Source organism: Ornithorhynchus anatinus, chromosome X1 (assembly GCF_004115215.2).
Source record: "Ornithorhynchus anatinus isolate Pmale09 chromosome X1, mOrnAna1.pri.v4, whole genome shotgun sequence".
In the NCBI taxonomy this organism is placed as follows: domain Eukaryota; kingdom Metazoa; phylum Chordata; class Mammalia; order Monotremata; family Ornithorhynchidae; genus Ornithorhynchus; species Ornithorhynchus anatinus.
In genome coordinates this window covers 46,793,859-46,817,282 of record NC_041749.1, presented here as the reverse complement: position 1 = coordinate 46,817,282, position 23,424 = coordinate 46,793,859, and positions in this window count along the sequence as shown.

The following is a 23,424-nucleotide window of genomic DNA, read 5'->3' as shown; positions in this document are numbered from 1 at the left end:
ATGGACCCAGGCAAAATGGATGAGTCGTTCTAGAATCTTGTCGGGAGAGAAGTCAGAGGCCACAGCTCCTTTTATACTGGTGGGATACAACTAACCATAAAAGGAAGTGAAGTGACTGGAATGCACTTTTTCACTACTACCCACGTAGCTGATTTGCAAATGCAGCTGCAGCTCTCCACTTTAATGCAATCATGGAGGCCAATTAGTATTGCATCAGGCAATCTGAGAGCTTTCTCTTCTGAACCAGTTCCCCTAATGCTATTATTCAGCTGTTTGAGAGAGAGAAATTTAATTTGATCTTGTTTACTGTTGGAGAGTGTGTCTATGCGTGTGCGTGTGTGTTTGCACACGGCGAATAAAATGCATACTGTCAGCTAGCTGTCCACAACCTAATTGTGGAAAATTGACAGTGTGTGACATGTTGCACTGGTAGCCCCAGGAATTTCTGGGACAAAATCACTTGTGGGTTGGACAACTCGGTTGCAGACCGCAAAGCCAGGACTGACCTCTAGACCAGCCACCTCGATGATTGAATCAGGCCACCCAGACACTTCACGTAGTTTCATTATTTCCCAGCTATAACGACAGTTACCAGATTCTCCCTACTGTCACCCAGTGACTTTACAATAGCTATAATCATGGTATTTGCAACACGCTTACTACGTGTCAAGCACTGGGATAGATACAAGATAAGCAAGTCAACATACAGTCCTTGGGTCTCACAGTCTTAGTAGGAAGGAGAGCTGATATTGAATCCTCATTTTACAGGAGAGGAAACTGAGGCACAGAGAGGTTAGGTAATTTGCCCAAGGTCACACAGCAAGCAAGTAGCAGAGCTGGGATTAGAAGGCAGATCCTCTGATTCCCAGGCCCTTGCTCTTCCCACTAGGCCACCTTGCACCCCCGACAGGCCCTGCAAGACTTGCATTCTTTCCCCCAAGAGGTTCTGGCACTCAGTTTTATTAGCTTGTCCCTAGGGTTACATTTCTGATTCTCCCAGAAACTCCATCGGTTCCACCGGCTCTGAGCAGCATATATGGAAGCAGTTATTTGGGAACTAGTGAATGTGTATGAAGCACTTGCATAAGAAGAAGCAAGGCAGCCTGGTGGAAAGAACATAGACCTGGGAGTCAGGAAACTTGGGTTCTAATGTTAGCTGTGTGACCTTGTATAAGTCACTTACCTTTGCTGTGCCTCAGTTTCCTCTTTTGTAAACTGGGGATCAAATAACTGCTCTCCCCCAAAATAACTTTTAGGCTGTGTACTCCATGTGGGATAGGGACTGCGTCTTATATGATTCCACTATATCTACCCAGACTTAGTAGAAGCCAACAAATATTACAATTATTGTTATTTAGAATTGCTTTGCCATTCTTTGCAGATGCAGCACAATGCTGTTGTCTAACGATGTCAGAAGAAAATCAAAGTTATGTTCCAGTGCTCATCCAGGAAGCCTGACGCACATCCAAAGGTTTTCAGAGTCATCACAAAATGCAAACCGGCCATCCGGTTGTAATGCTTCACCAAGACACAAGGAGAGATTAGAAATCAAAAGGCCAGCCTAGCTCTTCACAAACAGGTAGAATAGGGCAACGTTCCAAACGAAAGTCTAAAATAGTTTGCTGTGGTGGCCAACTTTCATTACTGGCTAAGAGACCTGGACCTACCAAAGAAGACTCATTCAGCTTCTAGAGAAGCTACATCAGAGCAATCGACAAACCATATTTAATAGCAAGTGGAGGGACAGCATTACAACCAATAAGGTCTTGGGAGGCTAGTCAGGTCATTAACGTTGAAGCAGTGTTCACAACAACACAGCTTGTCTTGGTGGGACATGTTTGGGGAATGGCTGCTAGCAAGATACCCAAGTAGCTGCTGTTGAGGGAATAGTTGACTTTTGGGGGTAATGTACTCCCATAGCCTTAAGTCTTATAAATGAAGATCAATTCCAGAATCTCCTGTAAAGTAATAGGAAATTCCTTCATGGGCTATTGTTTGATCTCTGTTGAAATATTTCAAAGCATAGCATCACAATTTTAAATAACTACATAAAATATGATTACAAGTATTTACAGGATATTGCAGGTAGAGGATGTTTTCATTTTGACTGTGATCATAGTTTTTCAACGTCAGGGACACGTTTGTCCATTTTAAGTAGAAGAACCTTTTTTCTTCTCAAAGCCCCCTATAGCAAGCATTGTAACTCCTAAAACACATAGGCTCACCTTTGAAATTCTCTCTCCATTAGGGAATGATTCAATTACATTTGTAAATTAATCCCCTTTCTTGATCATTGATGCAACACCTCTTAATCCCCAAGTTTTAGTTGTTGGTGTAGAAACCATGCCTTTTTAAACTGTTTCAGCACTCACAGTGATGCACTGGATCATCACAGTTCAATGAGGACCTCGCTGGATGATTCTGCTGAGTAAGACGTGATGAACTTACCGACACCTAAATCCTCCATTTCTAAGTCAAGTGGCTTCTCCACTTCAAATTTTTTAGTTGCCTGCTAGGGGGTTAATTCATTCAGTCATATTTATTGAACACTTATTGCATACAGAAACTGTACTAAGCACTTGGGAGAATACCATACAACAATAAACAGGCACATTTCCTGCCCGCAACGAGTATTCATTCCAGAGGGGTGGAGATAGATATTAATGTAAATAAATAAATTACAGATATGTACATAAGTGCTGTGGGTGCTGTGGGGCTAGGAGTGTGGAAGAACAAAGGGAGCGAGGCAGAGTGATGCAGAAGGGAATGGGAGAAGAGCAAAAGGGGGCTGAGTCAGGGAAAGATTCTTGGAGCTGTGCCTTCAATAAGGTTTTGAAGTGGGGGAGAGTAATTGCTGGTTGGACTTGAGGGTGTTCCAAGCCAGATCCAGGCTGTGGGAGAGGGGTCGGCAACGAGGTAGATGAGATTGAGGCACAGTGAGAAGGTGAGCTTTAGAGGACTGAAGCAGCGTGGCTCAGTGGAAAGAGCACGGGCTTTGGAGTCAGGGCTCATGAGTTCGAATCCCAGCTCTGCCACTTGTCGGCTGTGTGACTGTGGGCAAGTCACTTAACTTCTCGGTGCCTCAGTTCCCTCATCTGTAAAATGGGGATTAAGACTGTGAGCCCCATGTGGGACAACCTGATTCCCCTATGTCTACCCCAGTGCTTAGAACAGTGCTCGGCACATAGTAAGCGCTTAACAAATACCAACATTATTATTATTATTATTAAGAGGAGAATAACAAGGTGAGGTAGGATAGAGCAAGGTGATGGAGTGCATTAAAGTCAATGGTGAGGAGTCTTTGATGCAGAGGTGAATATGTAACCCCTGGAGTTTTTTGAGGAGTGGGGTGACATGTCCTGAACCTTTTTGTAGAAAAATGATCCAAGCAGCAGAGTGAAGTATGGACTGGAGTGGGGAGAGACAGGAGGCTGGGAGGTCAGGAAGGAGGCTGATTCAGAAATACAGGCGGGATAGGATGAGTAATTGTATTAATGTGGTAGCAGTTAGAATGGAGAGGAAAGGGCAGATTTTAACGATGCTGTGAAGGTAGGATTGGCAGAATTTAATGATGGATTGAATATGTGGGTTGAATGAGAGAGAGGAGTAAAGGATCATGCCAAGGTTATGGGCTTGTGAGACAGGAAGGATGTGGTGTCATCTCCAGTGATGGGAAAGTCATGGGGAGGACAGGGTTTGGGTGGGAAGATAAGGAGTTAAGGAGTTCTGTTTTGGACATGTTAAGCTTGAGGTGACAGGAGGACATACAAGTAGAGCTGTCTTGAAGGCAAGAGGAAATGCAAGACTGCAGAGTGGGAGAGAGATCAAGACTGGAGATGTAGATTTTGGTGTCATCCGTATAGGGGTGGTAGTTGGAGCCATGGAAGCAAATTAGTTCTCCAAGGGAGTGGGTGTAGATGGAGAATAGAAGGGGACCCAGAACTGAACCTTGAAGAATCCCCATAGTTAGGGGGTGGGAGGCAGAGGAGGAGCCCGCGAACGAGACTGAGAATGAATGGCAAGAGAGATTAGAGGAGAACTAGGAGAGAACAAAGTCAGTGAAGCCAAGTTTGAATATTGTTTCCAGAAAAGGAGGGTGGTCGACAATGTTGAAGGCAGCTGGGAGGTCTAGGAGGATTAGGATGGTGTAGAGGCCATTGGATTTGGTGAGAAAGAGATCTTTGGTAACCTCTGAGAGGGTGGTTTCTGTGGAGTAAATGGGGTGGAAGCTAGATTGGAGGGGGTCAAGGAGAGAATTGAAGGAGAGGAATTTGAGACGGTGGGTATAGACAACTAGCTCAAGGAGTTTGGAGAGGAATGGTAAGAGGGAGATGGGGTGCTAAGTGGAGGGAGACTTGGGGTCAAGGGAGAGTTTTTTAGGATAGGGGAGACATGGGCATGTTTGAAAGCAGTGGTGAAGAAGCTTTTGTAGAGTGAACAGTAGAAGATGGTTGTGAGGGGGAGAAGAAGGGATGGGGCAAGAGTTTTGATAAGGAGCAAAGGAATAGGGTCTGATGAGCAGGTGGAGTGGGTGGATTTTGAGAGGAGGCAGGAGACCTCCTCTAGAGATACTGCTGGGAAAGATGATAGAGTTGAAGAGGGGACCGGAAGGGGGAGGGACTGAGGGGCAGGGGTGATTTTAGGGAATTCACACTGGATAGTGTCAATTTTCTTAATAAAGTAGGTGGCCAGGTCACTGGGGGCATGAGATATGGGAGGCGGAGGGACAGAGGGCCTAAGGAGGGAGCTTAATGCCTGGAACAAATGGAGAAGGTGATGGGCATGGGTGTCAATAAGGGTGGAGAAATAATTTTGCTGAGCAGAGGAGAGGGCAGAGTTAAAGCAAGAAAGGATAAACTCGAAGTGGACAAAGTCATCCTGATATTTAGATTTCTGGCAGCAGCGCTCTGCGGCTCATGTACAAAAGAGAAGGAGGTGGACTGTGCAGGTGATACAGGGCTGTGGGTTAGTGGTAAAAGATTGATGAAGAATAGGGAAGCCAGTAAGTTGAATTCAGTAGAGAGGGTGGTATTGAGAGTGTCAATTTGGTCATCAAGGGAAAGTAGTTTGCATATGGAGGCTAAGTGGGGCATGATGACTTGAGAGAATTGGTTGGGGTCAAAAGATCAGAGGCCTCTGTGGGGAAACAGCACAGATTTGGGGGAGGAGGTACATGGGACAGGATGCAAGTGAGGAGGTTGTGGTCAGGATAGAAGGATTTCAGAGTTGGTGAGGGAAGAGATTATGTAGTGGTTAGAGATGATGAGATTGAGTGTGATTCCAAATTGGTGAGTAGCCAAGGTGGGGTGGAGCAGGAGGTCAGAAGAGCTGAGGAGTCATAGAAGGTAGCAGAAGGGTCATCAGGAACATCTATGTGGATATTGAAGTCCCCAAGGATCAAGGTGGGCATGGAGAAAGGGAGAAGGAATGTGAAAAAGGGATCAAAATGGTTAAAGAAGTTGGAGGTGGGACCTGGAAGGTGGTAGAGGACAGTTATTAAATCTGGAGGGGGTGGTAGAGAAGGATGATATGTGTTTCGAAGGAATGGAAAGAAAGGGATGAATGAGGTGGAACTGTGAGAAAGCAGCACTGGAGTGCAAGAAGGAAGCCAACACCTCCATCTTTCCCAGTGAGTCTCGGAGAGTGGGAGAAGATGACTGCCACTGGAGAGAGCAGCAGGGGAGACTGTCATCTGGGGAGAGTTAGGTTTCAGTGATGGCAAGGAGAAGGAGGCGTGACTGAATCAAGAACAGGTCAAGGGTGAAGGGAAACTTCCCCATGATGGAGCAGAGGTTCCACAGGCCATATTTGTCTGAAGCTATAGGTGGTAGGTAGTAGTGGTGGAAGGGACAGCGTGAGGGTTGGAAAGTGTTTGGATGGGAGTGAGTTGATGGGGGCTGGTGCGGGGGTAGGGGGATGAGATGTGGCACTGGGATAGGATTACAGGGATGGGGGGGGGGGAGGAGGAGTGGGGGTGGCGCAAGGGGTGGGGAGGAGTTGGGTGGCAGAGGGGGTGGGGAAATATGGTGGGAGAGGAGGACTGGAATGGGCTGGGGGGGGGGAGAATGAAGGGTCATAGTGGGGTCAATGAGGTAAATGACAGCAATGACAACTTAGTCCAAAGGAGATGGTTGAATTGTTCTTGGGGCCTTGAGAGTGAAGAGTCCAGTGTTTAGGGGAACCTTGAGAAGATGGTTGAATTGTCCTTGGGGCCTTTGGAGTGAAGAGGTCAGTGAATAGGAGTAAACAGCTTGGGTTGGTGTGAATTCTGAAGAAAGCTGGGGCTGAGTAGGTGTGAAGGCAGGAGCCGTTAAAATGTAAAAATATATAAACCTGGGTCTTTGTCACCTAGGGGTTAGGCAGCCACATCCTGATCTGACTCCAAGGAAAGAGAGAAGATGAAGAAAATGGCAGGCAGTGGCAGGCGGCGGATGGTAGGCAGTAGTCCCATTGGCTGATGACCTGATTGGGCTGAGGCCGCTTGGAGGAGAGATCTCGGTGTCCTTGCTCTTTGTCCCAGGTGGTGGCTGATGGTCTGTGCCAGTTTGTGGCTTCGATATCAATGATTACAAAATCTGACAGAAACTGTGCACAAGAGCTTCTCCAAGAACCACTCACTGTTGATTGTCAGTCAATCGTATTTATTGAGTGTTTACAGTGTTCAGAGCACTGTTGATTGCTTGATCTCAACCCAGATGGGGCAGACATGGGGTGGGATTTACTTACCAATAGTGCTTGGCCAAAACATCAAGTCTCGTCAGGTCTCTGCATGTCTGAAGCCATCAGTCAGTAAAGTTTGGGTGCCTGGAGTGAGTATATCATGGAATGGTTATTTTCTACCTAAATCAACTTGTGCTTCAGTGCTGAGTGGCTTTCAGTACATAAGTGTTGAAGTGACTGCTGAGAGGATGTGATCTTTGGAGAAGAAATATCAATCCATGTTGTTTGGGCCCAAAGAAAGATTAGCACAGAGAAAGTAAGAGAGTATCCTGAGGACACATAGGAAGTTAGTGGTGGCCTGACTCTCTCCTCTTGCTCTTTTGCTTTTTTTCTTGTCTCTGTTACACACTCCTGTGATTGGTCAGGCTTAGTGGGAGGGAGGGCTCAGAAGGGAGGTAGTTGGGGCAGATAATCCAACTACCTCTCCTAAATTAATTCTCTCCAAGCTGTTTGTAAACAATGCTGGGAGACAAGACCACTTCGTCCTCCTTCCCTGCTGTTCTCTCTTCCCCATTGGGACCTTTTGGGTAAACCGCAGCATGCCAAGAAGGCCTGAGAGGGAGGAAATCTCTTAATAATTCTCCATTCACCAGGCTGACTGCAGAGTTCAGAGCTAAAGACTCTTTTCCTCTCCACCTCTCAGCACAAAGCAAGACAATGTTTTTCTGTTGGAAGATCCATTCCCTCCAACATTTTGGTCACCGTGGAATTTATCCCTGATTTTTGCATAAAGCTCAAGTGCAACAGATGGAACATCAAGCACTGGGCACAAGGAGGTGTCCTTGTGATTGTCGGTATGGTATCTGTTGTCCCTGGGTGAGTATATGAAGGGGCTTGTGTTCTGCTTTGCTGTGATTTTAAATGCTCAGATGGAGCAGGTGTGGGAAAACTCCCGAGGGATTTTTCAAGTCCCTTCAGAGCAGTGAAAGCAAGCTCAACACCCTCTCACTAATAACATTTCTTTTCCTTTCCTCATTCCCCTGCAGAACTCATACTCCTGGGATTTGGCTGGAGAAATCAGGGTGGTGTTTAAGAGAAGATGGGGAAGCCCCCGTGGTTCTGCTCTTCCCCTCAAGCCTCACCCACCTTGATGGCACCCATCTCATTAGTTGGCTGTCCAGTTAGGGGTGCTGCTCAAAGAGCAAATGCAAATCTCAGTTTCCTTGGATGACTTCGGGCCTGGGATTCTCAAGGTTTTTAAATCATTTCAACTGTTATCTGAGGACATTTTTGTGGTTAAGTGCAGACCAGATGGTGCACGTGGGCTCTGTGTGTGTGTATATATGTGCTCAGAGGTCTTAGAGCTGGAATCAAACACATTCACCCAGGGCTCAGTGAGCAGGAATAAGCCCTCCTGAAATCCCACGCTTCCAGGAGTTTTTCTCCAATTCATTTTTCTCTTTCCGGATTGCAGCCTCCCAACTATCTCGTTGGCACTTGTGCACTCAAAATCACGGACACCACATTTGGATGTATTTGCGGATTGTAATACTTAAGCACCTCTTGCATTTGCCTATCCATCTTTTCATTCCCTTCTTTGCCCTGCCGGTAAATTATTTGGGGTCTATCTCTCCTGTTAAATTGTGAGTTCCTTCGGGGCAGGGATAGCATCTTCTTCTTCTAATGTACTCTCCTGAGAACTTAGTATGGTGCTCCTCCCTCCTTCCTCTCCAAATGGTTCCACAAAGACATCAGCAACTGTATTTTTCCTACTGCTTCTGGGATTAGGAACCAAAGATGTGTGTCTGAAGGGGTGCATTGCCCAAATAAACTTCCAGGTTTGGAGCATGTCTAGTCTCAGGCTTGGACTCTGAATATGCTCAGAGTTCTGGCATGGGTTTTGAGATGATTGTTTAGCTCCCTGGGAAACTGGCTTGGGCTGCAAGCACCTGAGCATGTTGGAGACTGGAAGGCATCCAGCTAAACCAGGACGCCTAATGGGATTCCCTAGATGCCAAAACACCCGCTTCTATCTCCTTTTACTCCCTCACTGCCACCCAACTGAGTCTGTCCAGGCTGAACTGGCTACAAATGACCAGCCTAATAACACAGGGTTGAATTTAATAAATGCTGTTTAACAGAGGAGATGGCAGTGTGACAATGGGTAGAGCATGGGTGTGAGCTCTAGAGTATCCTCGTTCAGTCAATCAAATCTATTGTATTTATTGAGTACCTACTGTGTTTGAAGCTCTGTATTAAGCAGTCAGCAGTCAGCAAACAAGATCCCTATGTTCAAGGAGTTTACAATGTAGCCTTGTGGGAAGCAGCATGGCCTAATGGAAAGAGCACAGGCCTAGAGTCAGAGAAACTAATCCCAGCTCTGCCATTTGTTTGCTGTGTGACCTAGGGCAAATCACTTAATGTCTCTGTGCCTCAGTTTCCTCATTGGAAAAATGGGAATTAAATCCTCCTACTTAGACTGAGCCCCATGTGGGACAGAGACTGTGTCTGACCTGATTATCTGGCATCTATCCCAGAGCATGGAGAAGCAGCATGGTATAGTGGAGAGAGCACAGGCCTGGGAGTCAGAAGGTCATGAATTCTAATCCTAGCTAAACCGCTTGTCTGCTGTGTGACCTTAGGCAAGTCTCTCACTTCTCTGTGCCTCGGTTACCTCATCTATGAAATGGGGAGTGAGAATGTGAGCCCCACATGGGACAGGGACTGTGTCCAACCCAATTGGCTTGTATTCACCCCACTGCTTAGTACAGTGCCTGACACATAGTGTTTAATAAATACCACAATTATTACTATTATTAGTAGTATTAGTAGCATAGTGTTTGGCATTTAGTAAGTGCTTAATAAATACCACAATTAGTAGTAGTAGTGTAGTGCTTGGTATTTAGTAAGTGCTTAAGAAATACCATAATTATTATATTTAGTTTTAGCATAGAAGACGCTAAAATTAATTGTAGATAGGAGGGAGTAATGTTAAGATAGGCATATAAGTGCTACAGGAGGTTGTGACTAAGTGTTTAGGTGGTGCTAAAGTGAAGCTAGGGAGATTTGAGATGAATTGGAAAAGGCCTGCTAGGCATGTGATTTCAGAAGGGTTTGGAGGTGAGGAAAGCAGAAGGAGCAGGGAAATCCAGGGAGGAAGGAGGGTATAGGCAAGAATTTAGTATCAGGATTGATCAGAATAAGGTACACTGAGTACAGTGAAAGATACTACGAGTGCAAGTTGAGGTGTAGTGAGAGAGAAAAGTGAATAGGTAAGAGAGAGGGAGAGAGACAGCTAATTGAGGGTATTCAAATACATTTTTGTGTATGTCTCCCCACTCCTCTAAATTCTTCAATGGTTGCCCATTTCTCTCGGCATCAGGTGGAAACTCCTGACCAATGACATTAAGGCACACACTTAACTCTTCCCCTTTCCCCACACACACTCATTCTCCCAGATCTCCCATGACAGCCCAGATCTCATGCTTCACTCATCTCAAGCCAAAGATGAACAGTTTGGGACATAATGATCTTCAGGTGTCAGTGGGATATCCATGTGGATTTGCCCTGGAGGCCAGAGGAAATGCAAGATTGCAGAGATGGAGAGAGGTCAGGACTAGGGAGATAGGGTTGGGAATTATCTGTACATAGTGATAGCTGAACCTGTCGGAGCAGATGAGCTTCCCAAAAGACTGAATGTTAAGTAAGAATAGAAGGGAACCCAGAATAGAACCTTGAGGGACCCCCACAGTTGGGGAGTGGGAGGCAGAGGAGGAGCCTGCAAAATAGAATGAGTAGGATTGGCCAGAGAGGCTGGAGCAGAACCAGGAAACAACTGTGTCAGAAGAGCCAGGTTTAGATAGTGTTTCCAGGAGAAGGGAGTGGTCCATAGTGTTGAAGGTAGTTGAAAGGTTTAGGAAGATTAGGAAAGAATAAGGCCCATTAGCTTTGGCAAGAAGGATGCCATTGGTGACTTAGGAGTTAAGAGGGTGGAAACCAGATTTTAAAGGATAAAAAAAGAGTCAGAGGAGATAAATTAGAGGCAATGGTTGTTTGGAGATTTTGGACAGGAGTGAGAGAAGGGGGATGGGGAAATACCTGGAGGGTGAGTGGGATCCAGAAAAGATTTTTCTAGAGTAGTCAAGATAAAGGTGTGTTTAAAAGCAGAGGGGAAGGTGCCATTAGGGAGTGAGCAGCTAAAGATGGGGATCAGGATTGGAAGAAGAATGGTTTAAAAAGGTGAGAAGGAATAGGGTCAGAAGGGCAGGTGGAGGGATAGATTTTGAAAGAATTTTGGAGATGTCTTCTTAAAAGATGGCTAAAATGAATGAGAAAGTAGATGGATGTGGGAGAGACATGGGGAGCAGCGTGGTCTAGTGGGTAGAGCATGGGCCCAGAAGTCAGAAGTCATGGGTTCTAATCCCAGCTCCACCACTTGTCTGCTCTGTGACCTTGGGCAAGTCACTTCACTTCTCTGTACCTCACTTACCTCATCTATAAAATGGGGATTTGAGACTGTAAGCCCCACATGGGACAGGAACTGTGCCCAACCGTACAGTGCCTCACACATAGGAGTTTAACAAATACCATAATTATTATTATTATATTATTATTATTATGGGCAGGCGAAGGGGAGTTTGGGAGGGGAGACCTTCCTTCTGATGGTTTCAGTTTTGTTCACCAAGCAGTTGGCAAGGTCAGTTGGGGTGAAAGAGAGGGAGGGAAGGTAGGGGCACCGAGCGTTTCAGATGGTAATTAAAAGTTTCAAATAATTGGTAGGGGCAGTGGACATAGGAATTGATAAGGAAGGGGAAGCAGTGTTGCAGAGTGGAGGAGAGGCAAGAGTTATAGTAAACAAGGATGAATTTGAAATGGCTGAATTGATCGTCTGCTAGCAATGTTCCACAGCATGTCCAGAACAGGAGCAAAGAAAGCATACTGCAGAGGGGATCCAGGGTTGGGGGCTGGTGGTGAGACTGACGGAAGGATAGAGGAACAGAGGAATTGAGTTTAGCGGAGGGAGTGGTACTGAGGGTGTGTTTTGTACATTCATTCATTCATTCAATAGTATTTATTGAGCGCTTACTATGTGCAGAGCACTGTACTAAGTGCTTGGAATGCACAATTCGGCAACAGATAGAGACAATCCCTGCCCATTGACGGGCTTACAGCCTAACTGGGGGAGAAGGAAGTTTGGATAGAGATCCCAGTAGAGATATCCTGGGCTGAGTTAAGTGGAAGGCTAGAGATTTGATCTCTCTGTAAGGGGAAAGGGCAGTGTGGGGGAGATGGCAGGTTAGGAGTTTTTAGTCAAAAAAAGGAGATTTCTGAGTTAGTGAAATTAGAGATGCTACAAGGACTAGAAATGATGGTACACAGCATGGGTCCAAAGTTAATGAGTGGGTGAGGTGGAGTGGAGTGGAGCAGGAGGTGGGTGGAGTTGAGAGAGAGGAAGTGGAGAGTGGGTGGTCATCATATGGATGAAGTCTCTAAGGATCAGTGCAGGTAAGGAGAAGGAGAGAAGGAAGGAGAGAAATGACTCAGAAAAATGGAGGTGGAGCCAAGGGGTAGTAAATAACAACTAGAATTGTTGTGGATGGCAGAGTGGGGATGACGGAGAGAAAGTGAAAGATAAAGGGTGGAGATGAAGGGAAATCCCTTTTGGGGGGCAAGGACTAGGCTAAATCCTCCCTGTTTTCCCCACTAGTTAGGGGGAGTGAGAGAAAGTGAGGACCACTTAGGAAAGAGTATCAGGGGAAAGAGTGTCATCCACAATGAACTAGGTCTCAGTGATGGTGAGGAAGAGGAGCAGTGACTGAGTTGGGTAGAGGCCAAGGATGAATATTTGTAGACCCAATTTTAGCCACCACTTGGCAAGCTTGATTCAGGTAAGTCACTTAACCTCTCTTTTACTCAGTTTATTCATCTGTAAAATGGGGATAATAATTATTGACTCTCCCCAAATCACAGAAATGTTGGGAGAACAAAATGAGATGTCATGTGAAAGCACTTTGGACTAATCCAAGGTATTATGTGTAACAGATTATTTATTTCTATGCTGCTTTTTGTTTATTTGTGGCAGGAATTTGTGCCAAATTGCACTGAGCCAGTGGAACCAAAAAAGCACCATCTGGCTCCTTCAGTCTCTTCTGCCATTCCCTTTCTCTTTCTCCCCCCTCAGCAATGGATTCACTGTGATGGATGGATTTACTCTTGCTATGAAGAATTGCTCATTACCACCCATTGACGATACGGCCAGAGGAGACTCATTCCTTTTCTTCTCAATATGTGTGTGAGGATTTTTTTTATCATCTTCCATCATCCTTGCCAAGAGACTGTTTCTGCTTTTCTTCTAGGGATTAAAGGAAGTTTAAGAAAGGCCACTCGCAGAAAGAATGACAAATGTTGTAACCTTTGACTTCCATTTAAAGCCTTCAATTCTAGGAAATGCTAAATGTCTGGGTGAATTTCCAGGGAAGAAACGAGGTTCCTCAGGAGCCACTGGGAAGAGTGCATTTGTGGCAGATTGGGATTTGGGGAGATTGTTGGAGTCTCTGGCCGAGAACAACCCACAAGCCCTGGATCTGGGAAATACCAGGAACCGAGAACCTGCCCAAAGTTATTACATATAGTACAGGTGGCTTGCCCAGGGCCTCTTGCACTCTCTTACCCTGCCATGTTGGGTTCCCCCAGGGGCTAAGAGTGCAACAAGAAAGTTGGCGGGCAAGAGTGCAGCACATGGAAAAGGGCAGAGAAAGATTTGCTATGTGCAGGGCCCAGTGCCAATGTGCTGCTGTAGCGTCATGATCCAGAAGGAGGTTGCCTCACTAGCTGTTGATGTCTTCACCTCCCAGCTGTTTTTCAGGATTCCTGCTAGGTCTTTCCATCACATGGAATGGCCGAGATGATTCAGAGGTCAGAAACCTTCAGCACTGATGGCTAACCCCAGCAGGTGCTCCCCAACCTCTGGCACTTTCACCCCATTCCTCATGATAAAGTGGGGGCCATTGAAAAGAGCCAGTCTTGGTGTGGCCTTGGATAAGTCAACCTCGCTGGGCCCCAGCTTTCCTTTTTGTAAAATGAGAATACTAATGTCTACCTCTCTGGAGCTGATGTGAGGAATAAATGAGCTCATTGAAGTGAAAGAACCTGGGAACATTAATGGGATGCACAATCAAAGTAGTACTGAAGTGCTTTGAACCCCCTTCCCATCCAGACTACAGCAACCAGAATCTGGTTTTCCCTAGGCTAGTCCATATACTAGTCTTGCAGATGGATTCTGCCTGCCATTTATTTACTCAACCTCAATGTCCATCTATCAGGAATGGAGCCTCAAGTTCATGAATTGTTGGCTTGAAGGAGCAGAGTACGGCATGTTCAACATGGATGGATACAACTTAAGCTTTCCATGGATGCAGCGGGTCAGTACCATAGTGTCACTTCAGGGTTTTGTATAACAAGCCTTGCAGCACTGAGTGAGGTTTTCATTTGTCTAAGAATTATTGAGCCTGAGCAGGTCATTTCTCTTTCACTTGGATAGATTCATTCTGATCATCTGGAAAAGGTATTTGTTTCACCCTGAATGATTACTGTAATAATTTCTTTCAACTAGTTCATTTTTAAAAAAAATCTGGCTCAATTAATGGCTTGAACTTCTCATTCATTCAATTGTATTTATTAAGAGCTTACTCTGTGCAGAGCACTGTATTAAGCACTTGGGGAAGTACAATACAAGATGTGTATGACACTAGGATGATTGTTCCCTTCTGAGGGGCATGGTGAACCTTGTCAACATAATCAATCAATCAATGGAATTTATTAACTGCTAACATTTGCTTAACACTTGGGAGAGTACAGTACACTAGAAGTGGTAGGCATGATCTCTCTCTGCAAGGAGCTTGCAGTCTAGTAATCATCTTCTCTTCCATGTCAGATCTGGTCCTTTGGCGATCCATCCTCCATGCCCACCAGCATGGGGGCTGGTAGGCATCGACCTCAGTGGAAAGGTAAAATCCAGCAAGAGGTCCAAACGGTACCCAGGTAAACAGACACATCCTTCAAAAGGATGAGAGCATTGACTCAGTGCTACTCTGGCAAACTGTGGAAGGCATAACAAAGGCTTCTCCTCTCCCTCCACCTCCTCTTTTTCTCTGTCATTCCTCACTCTCATCCTGGGCTCTTTGCCTGCCCCTAGTTCGTTGAAGCAGAGCAACTGTAAATTACTTTGATAACAGGAATCACCTTGCAGTGCTAAGAAGTAGGGAAGAGACCCGACTTTATTCAGATACCAAATGCCTATGTAGGAAAATGACTGTAGGTCTGTGCTGAGGAGCTAGGAAGCCACTTGCCCCCACCTCCTGCCTGGGTCCACCAGGGAATTTGAGGTGTGGGGAGCTGAGAGACTGCACATTTTCTGGCCCTGCTCTCAAAGGGGACAGGGCCCCTCTGATTATGCAGTGAGGACATCTCCACCTTTTCCATCCCTCTGTACAAGACTGCATAGACACATGACACCTGCAGGATCTTCACCATAGCCTGGGGGAAATAGATAGAAATTACATGCCTTCAGTGGAAACAAGAGGAAATTATAGATTCAACTCATAGCAACTAGAGTCTGGACAGAAGAATAAATGAGCGGATGATGAACAACAACATTTTAGGGAAATGATGTGGCTTAGGGAAAAGAAAATGCAGGCCTGGGAGTCAGAGGACCGGGATTCTAGTCCCACCTCTGTCACTTGTCTGCTATGTGACCTTGGGCAAGTCATTTAATTATTCTGGGCCTCTGTTCCCTCAACTGTAAAATGGGGATTAATTACCTGTTCTCCTTCCTCCTTAGACTTTGAGGCTCATGAGAGTCAATCAATCAATCATATTTATTGAGCGTTTACACACTCCCTGCCCACTACAAGCTTACAGTCTAGAGGGGAGACAGTGCCTGGCATATGGTAAGCACTTAACAAATACCATAATTATTGAATAAATTATGGGTTTGTACATTAGTGCTGTGGGGCTGGGAGTGGGAAGGAATAAAGGGAGCAAGTCAGGGTGACACAGAAGGGAATGGAAGAAAAGGGAAAGAGGGCATAGGCAAGGAAGGCCTCTTGGAGGAGAGGTACCTTCAATAAGGCTTCAAGCTGGGGGAGAGTAAAGCCTTCCTGGCCAGAAGTAGGATGGGGGCGAGAGGTTGGCAGAGAGATAGATGAGATTGAGGTACAGTGAGTAGGCTGGTATTAGTAGAGCAAAGTGTGCAGTTTGGGTTGGAGTAGAAGAGTAGGGAGGTGAGGTAGGAGGGGGAAAGGTGATTGAGTGCTTTAAAGCCAATGGCAAGGAGTTTCTCTTTGTGGAGGTGGATGGGCAACCACTGGACTTTCTTGAGGAGTGGGGAAATATGGACTAAACATTTATGTAGAAAAATGATTTGGGCAACAGAGTTAAGTATTGGCTGGAGTGGGGAGAGACAGGAGGTCAGTAAGCAGGCTGATAGAGTAATCAAGGTGGGATAGGATAAGTGCTTGAATTAAGTTGGTAGTAGTTTGGTTGGAGAGGAAACGATGGATTTTAGCGATGTTGTGGCGGTTGAACAGACAGGATTTAGTGATACATTGAATATGTGGGTTGAATGAGAGAGAAGAGTCAAGGATAACACCAGAGTTACGGGCCTGTGAGACTGGAAGGATGGTGGTGCTGTCTACAGTGATAGAAAAGTCAGGAGAAGAATAGGGTTTGGGTGGGAAGATAAGGAGTTCTGTTTTTGACATGTTAAGTTTGTGGTGATAGGAGGACATCTAGAGATGTCTTGAAGACAGGAGGAAATATGAGACTGCAGAGAGGGAAAGAGATCAAGGGTGGAGATGTACATTTGGGAATCATTTGCATAGAGATGGTAGTTGAACCCATGGGAGTGAATGAGTTCTCCAAGGAAGAGGGTGTGGGTGTAGTGACGGGGTGTAGATGGAGAACGTTTCTACAAAAATGTTCAGGAAATGTTACCTCGCTCCTCAAAAAAATGCAGTGGTTGCCCATCCACCTCCGCATCAAAAAAAAAACCCTCCTCACCTTGCCCCCTCCTATCTTACCTTGCTACTCTCCTTCTATAACCCAACCCGCACACTTCGGTGCTCTAGTGCTAACCTTCTCACTGTGCTTTAGTCTCACCTGTCTTGCCACTCGCCCACCTCCTGCCTCTGCCATGGAAAGCCCTCACTCAGATCTGACAGACAATTACTCTCCCCCCATTAAAAGCCTTATTGAAGGCACAGGCCTTCTCAGACTAGGCTCCCCCTTTCCTCTCACCCACTCCCTTCTGACTTGTTCCCTTTGTTCTTCCCCCACAGTCCCACAGCATATCTGTAATTTATTTATTTGTATTGATTATTTGTATTGATATCTGTCTCCCCCTTCTAGACTGTAAGCTTGTTGTGGGCAGGAAATGTTTCTTTTATTGTTGTAATGTACTTTCCCAAGTGTTTAGTACAGTGCTCTGCACACAGTAAGTGCTTAATAAATATGATTGAATGAATAAATCAGAATAGAAGGGGACCCAGAACTGAACTCTGAGGGACATCCACAGTTAGTAGGTGAGAGGCAGAGGAGGAACCAGCAAAAGAGACTGAGAATGAACGGGCAGAAAGATAGGAGGAGAGCCAGGAGAGTACAGTGTCAGGGAAGCTGAAGATGGATAGTATTTCTAGGAGAAGGGGGTGGTTGACAGTGTTGAAGGCAGCTGAGAAGTGGAGGAGGATTAGGATGGAGTAGAGGCCAATGGATTTGGTAAGAAGGAGGCATTTAGACTGTGAGCCTGTTATTGGGCAGGGATTGTCTCTATCTGTTGCCCAATTGTACATTCCAAGCACTTAGTACAGTGCTGTGCACATAGTAAGTGCTCAATAAATACTATTGAATTAATGAATGATTTCTGTGAAGTGAAGGGGATGGAAGCCAGGTGGGAGGGGGTCAAGGAGATAATTGGAAGAGAGGAACTTGAGACCACAGGTGCAGACAACTTGCTCAAGGAGTTTGGAGAGGAATGGTAGGAGGGAGATGGGGCGATAACCGGAGGAAGCCGTGGGGTCAAGGGAGGGTTTTCTTAGGATAGTGGAGATATGGACATGTTTGAAAGCAGTGGGGAAGAAGCCACAGGGGAGCAAACAGCTGAAAATGGTAGTTAGGGAGGGAGGAAGAGAGGAGGCAAATATTTTGAAAAGGTGTGAAGAAATGGGGTCGGATGCACAGGTGAAGGGAGTGGATTTTGAGAGTAGGTAGGACGTCTCCTCTAGAGATACTGCTGGGAAAGATGGGAAAGTGGAAGAAGGGGCAGGAAGGAGGAGGGATTAGGGAGGGGAAGGGGAAATTTTAGGGAGATCACTCCTGATAGTGTCAGTTTTCTCAATAAAGTAGGTGACCAGGTCACTGGGGGCAAAGGGATAGGAGAGGTGGGGGTGACAAGTGGTTTGAGGAGAGAGTTTAACATCTGGAACAACTGGTGAGGGCAATGGGCGTGGGTGTCAAAAAGAATGAAGAAATAATTTTTCTGGGTGGAGGGGGGGCAGAGTTAAGGCACATAAGGATAAACTTGAAGTGAATAAGTTCAGCCTATCTCGATTTCTGCCAGCAGCACTCTGCAGATCATTCACAAGAGTGAAGGAAGCTGACTGGAGGTGATCCAGAACTATGGATTAGTGATAAGAGATTGATGAAAGGAAAGGGGAGAGAGTGAGGTGAGTTCAGTAGAGAGGGTGTTGTTTAGAGTGTCAATTTGTTCATCTAGAGAAGGTAGTTTGGGTATGGAGGCTAAATGGAGTACGATGTGTTGAGAAAATTTGTTGGGGTCAGCAGATCAGAGGTCTCTGGGGCAGAACAGCACAGATTTGTGGGACAGAGACAGTGTCCACCTTGACATTATCTTTTATCTACTCCAGTGTTTAATACAGCGCTTGGAACCTACTAAGCGCTTAACAAATACCACGATCTATATCATAAAGAGGAGCTATTGATGACTGTTGGGATCTTACAACCAAGTGAGGATCAGATTAGCTGGGGGGGCAATTCTTTGAGGGGTGGGTTTTCAGGGGGCTTTGAAGATGAGAAGGCTAGGATGATAGTGTACAGACTGTTACAAAGAGATAAAACTTGCAGAATTGCAAAAGGCACTCAAAGGGCAGTGTTGTGCAATCTGCTTTCAAAGTCACACACCCCTCAAACCACTAAACATTTCAAAAACAAGTCTGCATGAAAGCTCATCAAGCAATTGAAGAGGAGAACACACAGGCCCAGTTTTTCCAGAATTAATATTTTTACTTAGCCTCTAAATTCAGTTGGATTAAAATTCATTCATTCAATAGTATTTATTGAGCGCTTACTATGTGCAGAGCACTGTACTAAGCGCTTGGAATGAACAAGTCGGCAACAGATAGAGACAGTCCCTGCCGTTTGATGGGCTTACAGTCTAATCGGGGGAGATGGACAGACAAGAACAATGGCAATAAATAGAGTCAAGGGGAAGAACATCTCGTAAAAACAATGGCAACTAAATAGAATCAAGGCGATGTACATTTCATTAACAAAATAAATAGGGTAATAAATATATGCAGTTGAGCAGAGGAGTACAGTGCTGAGGGGATGGGAAGGGAGAGGAGGAGGAGCAGAGGGAAATGGGGGTAAAAGAGGGTTAAGCTGTGGAGAGGTGAAGGGGGGGTGGTAGAGGGAGTAGAGGGAGAAGAGGAGCTCAGTCTGGGAAGGCCTCTTGGAGAAGGTGAGTTTTAAGTAGGGTTTTGAAGAGGGGAAGAGAATCAGTTTGGAGGAGGTGAGGAGGGAGGGCGTTCCAGGACCGCGGGAGGACGTGGCCCAGGGGTCGACGGCGGGATAGGCGAGACCAAGGGACGGTGAGGAGGCGGGCGGCGGAGGAGTGGAGTGTGCGGGGTGGGCAGTAGAAAGAGAGAAGGGAAAGAGGTAGGAAGGGGCAAGGTGATGTAGAGCCTCGAAGCCTAGAGTGAGGAGTTTTTGTTTGGAGCGGAGGTTGATAAGCAACCACTGGAGTTGTTTAAGAAGGGAAGTGACATGCCCAGATCATTTCTGCAGAAAGATCCTGGTGTATGCAGTGTATGCAGCAGTTACTCGAAGATGAAGTGAGTTGGGTGGGATCAACTAGGTGGTATACTCCCTTTCTAAACTGAAAGCTCGTTGTGGGCAGGGAATATGTCTGCCTTCTCTGCTGTATTGTACTCTCCCAATCGCTTAGTACAGTGCTCTGCACACAGTAAGTGCTCAATAAATGCAGTTGATTGATTTATCAAATCCTGTGCTTAGAACTGTGCTTGGCATGTAGTAAACGCTTTACAAATACCATCATCACCATCATTTATTTTGTTACATCATATTGCTACTTGGTAGGTTGGAGAGCTGTGAGAATCAAGTTGTCTTGTCACTGAAACACATTCATTGACTTGGTGATTTCCTGAAAATAATGGGGCAGTTGCTAAGCAATGGGGGAATTAATGTAGTCTCTGGGATTGGCAAGAATTGCCTATGGTGAAGAGGTTCTGGGAATGTGATGTGAAGGATTCTGGATCCAAACATTGCCAGGCCCAGAGTTCCAGTGATTCACAATGGAGCCAAGGAAAACAGCTCTTTTCTCCTTCTTTCCTAGAGGTTCAGTGTAAATAGGCTCCTGATGTGGGCAGATACAAGTTTCATGAAGAGGAAGACCCTTTTTGTTTTAAGAATGTTCATTTGAAAAGATCACCTGTAAAATGTGAACTGTACTTTGCCAAAGCCTAACTACTGAGGGGATCACAAACCAGGCCAGACTAATACAGGAACACTAGAGGTTGCAGCCCAGGGTCTCAGCTTCAGGGAGCCCAGAAAAATAAAATCCATAATTATGTACACGAAAATATACACCTGCATTTTCTGTGATCCGAGGTGTATAAAACTGTTCTAATTTAAGAAATAGGCTATTTTGAATTTAAACTATTCTCCATGTGTTTTGAGCCTGAACTGTAGCCACAGAACAAGACAAGTTTAGCATACCTACAACAACCTTAGTGCCACAATTGTGATCACTTTGTATCAAATCAGGAAACATAATTTTATTCAAGGACCCCACAAAATCTAATGTCTCTGAGTCCACAGAAAGTTAATCCAGTTCTGAGTGTGTGAGTTTGTGTGTGTTTGTATGTGTGCATGCTCACATGTGTAGTTGTCTTTTGGTCCAAAGACACTACTAGTGATAGTGAAATTGTATCAGTGGATGTGAGTGCTTTAATGTCTGCCTCCCCCTATAGAATGTAAGCTCCTTGCAGGCAGGAATTGAGTCTACCAACTCAATATTTTATTGTGTTTTCCCAAGTGCTTAGTATAGTGTTCTGCACAGGAGAAGCACTCAATAAATATCATTAATTGACTGATTGTATTCCATAGAGATAACTCTGTGCTTTGCTGATTATTTGCATTAAAGCTTGACACAGACAATCCAGAGATTGTCTGATCTCTAATAAGTACCCCCACAAACCATCTCCCAAAGTGACTCTTGTCAACTCTAAACGCTTTGTATTCGAAGAAGATAGGGATGACAGTGAAGTTCATCTGTTAGTGTGTGGGGGGCTAAAAACCCTAGTGCAAGATCCACAGACCAGGCCACATTGGACACACATAAAGTTTAGTCTTTGTTGTGCTGTTGTGCTTGATGTTTGTATGCCTGACACTGTTTTCCCTTTGCTTTTTTGTCTCTCTTTCTCTGTGAAGCAGTTGCTCAAAGACAGCTACTCCCTTTTTGATGGCAGTTCACCTTGCATGCCTGTCCTCAGCAGCTGACTCCCACTTTTCAGCAGGGAAGCAGCAGTGTCTGAGACTTTGTTTTCTGTATCCTTAAAACCCTTCCTCAGCCCTCCTGCTTTCAGTTTCCCAACATCACCTCTTCATACAGCAGCCGTTTGAGTATCACTTGTCCTATCCAGTGTAGCTGTGCTAGATAGGCATATCTTCAAAACAGAACTTCTCATCTTTCTACCAAACCTTCCCAAGACTTTCCTAATACTGTAGACAACACCTCTGCCCTCCCTGTCTCACAAGTCTGAAACCTTGGCATTACCCTCAACTCATATCTTTCATTCAATACGCAAATTTGGTCCGTCACCAAATTCCGGCAGTTCTACCTTCACAACATCTCTAAAATCCACTTCCTCTCCATCCAAACCGCTACCACACTGATCCAAGTGATGATCATAATCTGCCTTGACTCCTGGATCAGTCTCCTCTCTGAATTCCCTGCCTCCAGCCTCTTCCCTCTCTAGTCCATACTTCATTCTTCTGCCTGGATTATTTTTCTAAAAAAAACCTTTCGGTCCATACCTCCCAGCTCCTCAAGAACCTCTAATGGTTGCCTAGCTATCTCTGCATGAAACAGAAACACCTTACCCTCGTCTTTAAGGCACTCCGGCTCTATCGCTCCTACCTTACCTCACTAAACTCTTACTTCTACTACTAAAAATAATAATTATGGTATTTGTTAAGCACTTACTCAGTTGAAAGAGCACGGGCTTGGGAGTCAGAGGTCATGGGTTCTAATCCCTGCCCCGCCGCTTGTCAGTTGTGTGACTATGGGCAAATCACTTAACTTCTCTGTGCCTCAGTTATCTCATCTGTAAAATGGGGATTAAGACTGTGAGCCCCACGTGGGGCAACCTGATCTCCTTGTATCCCCCCAGCGCTTAGAACGGTGCTTTGCACATAGTAAGTGCTCAACAAATGTCATCATTGTTATTATTATTATTACTATGTGCTAGGCACTGTACTAAACAATGGCGTGGATACAAACAAATCAGGTTGGACACAGTCCCTGTCCCATGTGGGACTCACAGTGTCAATCCCCCTTTTACAGATGAGGTAACTGAGGCCCAGAGAAGTGAAGCGACTCGTCCAAGGTCACCCAGCAGACAAGTGGCAGAGCCAGGATTAGAATTTATAACCTTCTGACTCCCAGGCCCGTGCTCTACCCACTAAGCCGTGCTGCTTCCCTTTTACTTCTTCTTCTTCTACTACTACTACCCATTCCACACACTTTGCTCTTCTAGTGCCAGGTAAGCAGCATGGCTTAGTGGATAATACACGGGCCTTGTAGTCAGAAGGTCCTGGGTTCTAATCCCAGCTCCATCACATATCTGCTGTGTGACATTGGGCAAGTCACTTAACTTCTCTGGGTGGACCTCAGTTCCCTCATCTGTAAAATGGGGATTAAGAATGTGAGCCCCTTGTGGGCCAGGGACTGTGTCCAACCTGATTAACTTGTATCTACCCCAGTTCTTAGAACAGTGCTTGGCACATAGGAAGCACTTAACAGGTACAATAATTAATTAATTATACCTCGATCTCATGTGTCTCACCTCTGACCCCTTGCTCTCATCCACCCTCTGGCCTGGAACTCCCTCCCCCTTCATATCTGCCAGACCAACACTCTCCCCATCTTCAAAGCCCTACTAAAATCGTATCTCCTCTAAAAGGCCTTCTCTGGCTAAGCTCTCACGTCCCTTATTCACCCTCCTTTCTGCATCACTGCTGCCCCTTGGAATTATACCCCTTAAGCACTTTGATAGTCATCCTATCCCAAGGACGACAGCGCCTACGTACACATTCTCTCATATTCTCACATATTCTCTCATTTCCTCATCTGCAATTTATTTTGTCTTCCCCCAGCCTTGACTGTAGGTTCCCTGTGGGGAGTGACCACAGCCTAGTGGATAAAGAGCCTGGGCCTGGGAGTTCCTG